General features: G+C 36.2%; 1 long non-coding RNA gene across 2 annotated transcripts; it reads right to left on the bottom strand.

Annotated features, from left to right (window-relative positions):
- Positions 1–863: 863 nt before the first annotated feature.
- On the bottom strand, positions 864–5,457 carry LOC311435860. 2 transcript variants are annotated; one of them, XR_014692452.1, is made up of 6 exons: positions 5,376–5,457; positions 5,068–5,220; positions 3,925–3,986; positions 2,822–2,909; positions 2,037–2,146; positions 864–1,900 (listed from the first exon to the last, which is right to left on the bottom strand). It is a non-coding gene; the product is annotated as an uncharacterized lncRNA (long non-coding RNA). The 2 variants fall into 2 exon arrangements; XR_014692453.1 differs by lacking the exon at positions 5,068–5,220 and having other exon boundaries at positions 5,376–5,423.
- Between the last annotated feature and the right edge of the window lie 4,292 nt (positions 5,458–9,749).

The raw sequence follows: 9,749 nt of genomic DNA on the forward strand, positions 1-9,749 counted from the left end.
CTGGTTGCAGCAAATTAACAGTGATATTGCAATACATCTTTTTTTGTCAATTTCTTTATCAAAAGTAAAAGCAGCAATAGCTTTACTAAAATTCCATTGACAAAATATCACAGAAGTCACATTCAGTTTTGTAATTGCTAACTCTTCCCCGCCCACCACAGAAACTGTAAAAAGGCAATGGAAACCCATGCAACCCCAGGTCAAAGGATTTTCTTTTAAATTAAAATGAACATTCAGGGAGACCTCATACTCCATGAGCTGGGTCCTATCTGCTCTATGCAGAAACTCCCAGTTGGAATTGTGCAGCACTCTGCTGGCCAGCAAACCAGCTGGCCATCTGCCTGCATCTGTCTCTTCTATGCTAATTTCCAGTTCCCAGAAGTACATGCTGCAGTTTCAATTCACTTTACTTTGCTGTTGGCTGTACCATGTTTAAGAGTTATTTGGCTGGTATGGATACATTTGGTTTTTCAGGATATTGGAGCTTACAATTGTCTCTTCTTCAAACAAGTATAAATCATTGAAAGTAGGCAAAGAAGAAGACTTGATTACATGCAAATCTAAAAAATTAGTACTAGAGTTCTAAAAATGAGAATGTACCTGATTTAGCCAACATAGATCAGGCTACTGGCCCAGCAAGTTGCTTATTCTGTTGGTAATGATTCAAAAGAGAAATAGCAAGCGTACAGAGACAACCATCATGCTACATTACAAAAGAGAGCTATTTTGCTATGTTGGTTAAAATTCAGGGGGACAAAAGGTTCTCTTCCCCCCTGCAAATAGATCATTCTACCTTCACTTGAGTGATCAGATGATGAGCTATCAGGGAAATATTTCCCATAATATTTTCCCATGCTTTTTTTTTTTTTTTTTTTTTTTTTTGGCAGACCAGTGTAGCCAATTTATATAATTACTGTGCTGCTACTGACTGAAGTAAATTCTAAAATACCTATTAGCACTAGAAACAAAAATACAGATGGTTCAGGTAAAACCCACAGTTCTTCGCACTCCAACATTATGATGAACCAGACCTTAATGAGAAAAGTATTAGATCTAATAGGTTTGTAGATATGTAATTAATAAGAATTTGTTTGGGTTGCCCAAGTTAATCACAGGATGGTTTGGATTGGAAGGGACCTTAAACACCCATGCCATAGTCAGGAACACTTTCCACTAGACCAGGTTGCTCATAGCCCCATTCAACCTGGCCATGGACATGGCATCCACAATTAATCCTAAACCCTGCCTTCTTATTAGTTCCTGTGTTTGCTGTGATTCAAATTCAGTGAATGTTGAAGTACACTCTATCATAATCCTGAAACTTGAAAACGGAAACTAAATGGCATCGGTCACGTTAAGAGTTAACAGAAATTCAAATAAATCCCATCAGAAGAGGTACTTCACAGTATGCATGAATATAAGAAGTATGATGATAGTATCTCTTATGAATATAACACTGGAGAGACTATTAGTCTGCCTCAGTCTTCAAAAGTTTGCAAAAAAATTGGAAGAGGTTCAGACGAGCCTCAGAATACTGATTCAAGGTCTGGACTTAGAGATTTAAAAGCTCTATTTACTTAACTTTTCAAAGGCAAGGTTCTTTAATCTACTAAACAAAGGCATAACAATATCCAGTGACTGCAAGCTAAAATTAGATAAATTTGCAGCTATAAATAAGGCATAATTTAAGATAATTGTCCATAATAAACCACTTGGTAAGTAATGTGTTGGATTTTCCATCACTCAAAAGCCTTCAGCTTAGGAGCAAATATTTTTCTGAAAGACACTGAGTAGCTGAAGCAGAAATTAGAAGCTTGCTGACTGAAACTGTAGACAAAATCCAGTCCTGTGTTATTCAGAAAGCCATGGTGCTGAAATACACTGGCATCTTCTTGAAAATCTATAAATTTTTTAATAGGAAGAAAAAAATGTTCATTTCCATTTCTTGGAATGGGCTAAAGCGTTACTGAAAATGAACTTATATTCCAAAGATCTAAATGACCACCAGAAAGTCAAAGAGCAAAAAAGTTACCTACCATGAGACACAAGCCATATGTGTTACACATCAACTGAAAAGTAAATCCTGTAAAATCAGTTATTTTCTTCCTCATGTCTTCCATTCATTTCAGCTTCCCTTAAAGAAATTCTAAATGTAAGAGAAGAATTTCTAGCATCATTGTTTTTGTAAGTGGTTGATTACTGGTACAGATATCCTAAGAGTAAGTAATTTCTTCAAGCAAAAGACAAGACCCTGAGGCAGGTTTGCCTATTGGCAACCTGAAGTTCCTGGGCAGATTCTGAGCTCCTGATTCCCAAATCTCTAATCTGAACTAGAGCTGAAAGCCAGCGGTTGTTGCCTCTCAGAGTCAGGCTTTTGTTTTTATAAGAGACAAAGACATTCAGTCCCTACTGAGGTTTGAATTTAGCAGAAGGCTAGAAATGCATTACTGCTATGTGTGACTAATTTAGGAAATAAAATTTTTTAGGTTTCCTAAACCCACTTAAAAATTGCTAGCAGCTAATTCAATTCTCATAAAGTTCACACAATTATAAACTTTTCTTACCATTTGTAAACTGTGAAATATATCTAAAAATAAGCTTTGTTCTTGTATTTGGCATTTTTAGCTTACTGTGGTTGACAGACAACTGGTTCAAAACTATTAAAGATCTTTCTGCAGAAGCTTTTAAAACACTTTGCAGCCCGATTTAGTACAGAATTAATTAAAATACAGACTTGAACTCTATAAAACATATGTTTTTTCTCTGCTTAAAAGAAAGTTCAATTTAGGACATAATTGACTATGGAAAAGATGGAATGTACCTTCTTCCTAAAAATACAGTAAAATCTTTCAAGCTTGGTATTCTTCCTTGTCTGAGCCTGCATAGTCGCTGATAGTTATCATCATCCTCTAGTAAGGAAATGAAGAACCAGTGGAAGGATGAATATTAAAAATTATATTTCTGTAGGAGCCATTTTCAAGAGGTGCTAATGCCAGGGCAGCCTGTTTTTGTTTGTTTGTTTTTGTTTTTGTTTTTAATGACAATCAGGCAATTCCAATCTGCATTGGAAGTTGGATGCTTCTGTCCAAGTTAGAGCATGCATTGTAAATATCATCAGTCTTCATTAATTTATATAATATATAAATATAACATATATAATATATATGTTATATATAATATATATATATTATATGTGTTATATATTATATAACATACTTGATGTTATAGAGCTGTGCTGACAACAGATTTCTAATACAGCTTGCTTTGCACTCCAGATCCCTGAAAATCAGAACATTGCAGCTTCTCCTGAAAGCAAGGCAGAAAGAAAAATCTCTTCTTGCCTCCCAGTACAGCAGATAGTAAGACAGGATTGTTGCATTTTTAATAATTAAAAACTATTTCTTAGCACTTCAGATAGAAATGCGTGTGTGCAAATCAATCACTACAGACTTTCACTGAGCTCTCTTTTACATTTGTGTTCCCTTCTTAAGTGGTAAGAAAGCATTTGGTTATTTTAATGTGTCATTCTCATTTTGCCATCACCAGCACGACAAGAATCAGAAGACAAAACAAAGCTTAGGCCTTCCTTTCTCATTTTCTGTTTCACAGTCCAATGCACTAAAGGTAAACTGCACTGATGTTTGAATATATCAGGTTTCAGTTAAAACACACATAACATTTTTGTTCATACGACTAGGCATTGTTAGGAGGCAAAGACCTATAAAAAATCACACATTTCTTCCAGTGATTTCTTAGAAATCCAGCAGAAGATTCCACTTGGAGAAAGATTTAACTTTCTTGAAAATTCCATTTTACTACACGATCCCATTAACTCCTGCTAGTCATAAACAAGTTAAATAACAGCCAATGACATTTTGACAGTGCAGAAGAATTTGTGGGCAATTTTAATGATGGAAAACCTACCTCATCACACTTCTCGGAGTTCCAAATTGATTTTTCGCAGTGAGGCTGATAATTTGATTGTTCTGTAACGTAAAAATGCATAATTTCAAAACCAGAAATCATTTTACAGAGAAGCTAATTAAATGCAAATGAAGTCCTTGTACAAGATGTTAATGCAATGAAGTGATATATACAGCTATAATTTAATAATAATAATAAAGAATATAGCTCATCTAAATATCCAATTAAAAGATGATTCCTTAAATGCCGACCATCACATCAAAGCATCCCTAGTGGTATGGTATAGTCCTCTGCATCATTAATCAGAAATATTAGATATTAAGTATTAAGAACTTTCTTTCTTGCCATCTTTCTATTCCCTTTTAATCTTAGGTTCAAGCAATCTCTTAAATTTGTTGTGTTCAGTGTCGGTCCTATTAAAACAGAATTAATACACAGTCTATCATATAGGTAGACTGAAATTAAATACTAGATGGTAGGTTATAAACCCATTTTAATGTCTCATTTCAAATTAACAGTGGACTAACTAATATTCATTTTACCCTGTCTCTTACAGACACATAAACTCTATATTTTCCCTGAAAAAATGATGCATTCTTTCATGCATGTAAATATTTCTGAATAGGCCAGTACTATTAAGCCAACTTAACAAAGTGTACTGCTAGAGACAAATGGATAAATATATTGCCCCCAAGATGAATACAACATGCACTGCACAAAATAATGACTTACAAGGCAAATCTTTCATATGTATCAGCTATATGGCCTTTACAATGCTCCCCTGTTTAAACAGCAGTATTCATGAAATATGCCAAATTATCACAGAATCACAGAATCATCTAGGTTGGAAGAGACCTCCAAGATCACCTAGTCCAACCTCTGACCTAACATTAACAAGTCCTCCACTAAACCATATCACTAAGCTTTTCATCTAAACATCTTTTAAATACCTCCAGGGATGGTGACTCGACTTCCCAGGGCAGCCCATTCCAATGCCTCACAACCCTTTTGGTAAAGAAGTTCCTCCTAACATCCAACCTAAAACTCCCCTGGTGCAACTTTAGCCTATTCCCCCTCATCCTGTCACCAGGCATGCGGGAGAACAGACCAACCCCCACCTCACTACAGCCTCTTTTAAGGTACCTGTAGAGAGCGATAAGGTCGCCCCTGAGCCTCCTCTTCTCCAGGCTGAACAACCCCAGCTCCCTCAGCCGCTCCTCGTAGGACTTGTTCTCCAGGCCCCTCACCAGCTTCATTGCCCTTCTCTGGATACACTGGAGCACCTCAATGTCCTTCCTGTCATGAGGGGCCCAAAACTGAATCCAGTACTCGAGGTGCAGCCTCACCAGAAACAACATAGGGTACAAAATAGTAGAGGCCCTAAATACTTTGAGGAGTGGAACTTGATATCATTCCCTATGGTCTTTCCCAAAAGTCAGACAGGTACTTACCTTCCTGCTTCTGTCATGTCCCATGAGGGGCCTGCAGCTTGCACAGGACCTGGAGCTACATGGGCTCCATGTGGACGTGGGCAGGGTCAGGGCCTTCCCCGCCAGGCAGTCCCCATCCTGGCAGTCCACCCTCCGCAGGGGGCACATGCATGACCCAGGCCCTGGAGGGTTCCTGGTGTTGCTTCAGGTTGGAGATGACACATGGGACTAAGCAGCCCAGCATCACCTAGACCTTTGTTGGTTTAGTCCAAAGGTTAGTTTAGTCCCCCAAAGCTATTCTGCCTAGGGTGGCTATAGAGTAATCCATGGTAAGTCTAGTGTTGCCAAGGGTTTGAACAGTAAATCTTCTGGTATATCATTTTGGAGCTGTGCCTGATACTATGTGGAATTTTATTTTCTGTGTTTTGTTATCTCAGCATTTTGACTGTTGCTGGAACTTCTTTTTCTTTTTTCTTTTTTTTTTTCTCCCAAATTTTATTAGAGATCTGACATCTAATTTAAGGCATTAAATACATGTAATTAATTTCCCGATATATTTATTTATTTATTTATTTATTTCCACTACGAAGGGTAAAGGAAATTCATCCTGACATGAATGATTCATAACATTCTTAGAACTCATCTAATCAAACCAGGCAAAAGTCAAATAAAAGCAGTATGATTACCCTCAAGTGTAATCTGTAATCAAGTATAATCCTGATCTAACTGATCAGGAGAAAAAGAAAAGTGAATCAAGAAACAGTAAACATACCAGGCCAGACACAAAAGCAAGCAATTTATTGACACATTATTTTGACTGATACAAACTACAAAATATAGCTGAGCTTCTCCTGGATGAGTTTAGACAGGATCAACCAAAATATATTTCCTTCTTAAGTATATATTTTTCTGATTAATTGCAATAAAAGTGATGCTTATTTAAGCAGAACTACGTGTGTATACTTAATGTTTTATTGATTACTACAAATCAATTGGTTAGATGAATCTCATTTGATAAAACATGCTGATCTCATATTCAGAAATATTCTACAAAGAGAAGGACTTTATGTTTTCCATGCTTTTTTTTTTTTTTAATGGTAACTTACACGTTTTCTAAGGATTTCTTTATTGACCTAGTTGTTATAGACTGAAAAATCATTTATTAACATAGAAATCACATTAGTACCTGTCGTAAAGTGTGTATTGTTACAACTTAACTTTACACATAGTACAAAAGTAATTTTTAATAAACCACTGAATTTGGCAAAGATGTAACATATTTTAATAACAATTATTCAACAGTTAATTTTACTACTACAAAGTATTTGTATGTATATTTCAATCTACTCACTATTCAACTTAATTGTTGAAGTTTTTCTATAAAAAGATTTAGGCCTAAATTTTCCTTGCTTGGAATTCTACAAAGCTAAAAATATAATAAGGTCAATTTAATCCAAGAAAAAAAAAAGTACTGACTTTACTCAAGCATAGGAAATAAAACAGAAAGAAGTAAGTGCAAGTTTTCACAGACTTTGCATATACCTGTAATAATAATACCAGTTATGAAAACATTATTTATGTACATAAGTAATCCTGCTGAATATATTGAGAAGGGCTTTCAAATGACATAATATTACTTGAAGTAAGAAAGGGAATTTGCTAAGAAATGATGAGAATCCACCAGTGTATTCTGACAACTGGAAAAATGACATGTATATTACAAGTTTTAATGAATTAACATATATATTTATCAAGAAATAGTAGCTGTATAAGTAAGCAGTAATGGGTGCTGTTCTGATATGGTACAAGAGAATGTGCTTAAAGCTGCTGTTGCAAGAATATGTGAAACCCCAACCAGAGACAATGGGAATCATCACAAAATCTCACAAGCATATAAAAAACAGGAGATGATAAAATGTGGCACCTTCGCAACGAATGAACTTTAAAAATCAAAGGTATGACAGATATAGGAAAAATATAGATGTTTAAAAGCAAGACTTCATTCTTTGTGACTGATTCATTCAAGTCATAACAGTACCTTCAGTCATATCAAATACTGAATGATGTTAGCAAAATGTGTTTTAAAACATGAAAAGCAAATGTCTCTAAATCCTGGAAATAAATGAGCTACAGGGCAGTTTAAGATATTTTTTTTTTCCTGGTTATTGATAATTCTATTTATTTCACAGGTCTTTTGTTAATATTCTAACTTACTAGGTAATCATCTTGTTTAGATTGGTTTATGTAGCTAACCATCTCTGTGCAGGTCTTGAATAGGAAATTATACTGGTATTTTAATAGCCAGGATTCTTCCTTAACCCTGTTGATGTATGCCCAATATTTAACAATTTGTGAGTAGCTGCACTGTTGGGTACCCAAGCAGACTGCACCAAAAATGATCATTTCTATGTTACGGGCTTAGTGGACAAAATAATAAAGGACTTTTTATCAATAGTTACACTTTTTGTACATCTTATGCGTTAATAGGGTTCAATTAACATTGCCAAGTTGTGTGCTTCTTGCACATGTCTCCGGGGTTTTCCAAAGTTGAGAAGCATAATGAACAGTTAAACGGTTATACTGGTACCCTAGTAATTAGAGAATGGGTAATTAATGTGCATCTGTGGCATACTCTGGGGTTCTGTCAACGACCCTGCAGTGTGGTAGAAAAAGGAAATTATGGGCTTGGCAAGGGAATACAGCTTCTCCTATTTTCTTAAATTTTAGATCTACATCTGTGTTTAATTAGAAGAAGAAATGAATTACCATTAACACCATTAGGCAACAATCTATGATTGGTTAAGGTCCACATGGACTGAGAGACTGATAAAAACTCAAGAGACTAGATGAGATTTTTTTTTATTATTTTAATGTCTGAAGGTCTTTTCATAGAATATACCAGACATTTAAAAATAAAAAGCTCACACGCTGAAAATTTTTCTGCATCTTCTATTGTTACCAGTAGTTTGTTAAAGTAGGGCACGGGTGCCCTGGTGCTGGCAGTGTGGGCTACGTATGGACCTCTGTGAGGAGAGGCCAGGGCTGCCCCGTGCTCTGGTTCCAGCAGCCTCTCCACCCAACATGCTGAGTCTGTCTGGGCATCTCTGTGAAAGCATATTTAAGAAAGGGCAGAAAATGAGCAAGAGCAGAGGACTCTCACCAAAATGTGAAGGTCTTCCCTGCAACCTGTACAGGGGACACATGAAGGGACAGAGGAGCAGTGTGGGAAGGAGGAGTACCAGAGATGAACCGTTATGGGCTGGCTACAGTCTCTTCCCCTCCGTTGCTTGACTGCGGGGGTGGAGGTAGAGGAGTACAGAGAGAAGTTGAGTCTGGGAAAGGGAAGAGCAAAGGTGTTGCTTTAATGTTTATCCTTTTCTACTACCCAAATTGATAATTAAAATTTTATTTCAATTATCAATCAATTAAGCTAAATTTCCCCCAGTCAAGGCTGTCAACGCCTATGATGGTAATTATTAAGTGATCTCCCTGTCTTCATCTCAACCTGCGAGCTTTTTTGTTCCTCTTTTTCATGTTTTCTTCCATGTCACTCTGAAGGAGGGAGAGAGTGACTGAGCACTGAGACTGAGTTTGGCTGATAGCCAGCTCTAACCCACCCCAAGATGTTAAAATTTTAAAGCCAGTGAGGTTAGATCTGTTCAAAATGTCTACAATTTCTTCTTTAATTTTAGAAGAAATATAAAAAGCATCTTCCTCATGAAACATTTAGTTGGTAAAAGCTTCACACAAAATAATAATACTGAAGAATGCTTATTGAAAGATAGCCCTCACAGATGTTACAGACGACTAGGTAAGTTGATGCGCTAGTTTCTAAAGGGATTCAGATGAAATTGCTTTTAGCTCCTGAAGGAAAATAACATTCCATATATCACATGACAATAAAATGTATCCTGAGGGTAAATAAGTTGAATGTACTTCTAAAACAAAACACAATTCAATTAGTATGCAAAAGGGAAGGACTGTGTTTTAAGGGAACAAGTAACCCTCCTGAGCTTACTGTTTCATCAGACTATAATATAGTTTCTAAAAGTATGCTAGTTGCAAATTAATTCTTGTTGGCCATAACCAACCAGATTTATGAGATTCATCAAAACTGTAAGCACTAACTTATAGTTAAATCACAAGGTGTTCAAAGACGTGCATTTTTCCAGTGTAAAAACTAATCTACGAATGCCCTTTAATACAGCTAACTTTTGGGGGTATCTGAAATTTTCAGTTTTCTTGAAAACCGTGTAGGTATATACACTGAACAGGTCATTTAACTGGGCATGTAATTGAATCACAGAATCACAGGATTTCTTGGTTGGAAGAGACCTCAAGATCATCAAGTCCAACCTCTGACCTAACACTAACAAGTCCTCCACTAAACCATAT

This window comes from Aythya ferina (assembly GCF_964211825.1).
Source record: "Aythya ferina genome assembly, chromosome: 4".
Taxonomy (NCBI): Eukaryota; Metazoa; Chordata; class Aves; order Anseriformes; family Anatidae; genus Aythya; species Aythya ferina.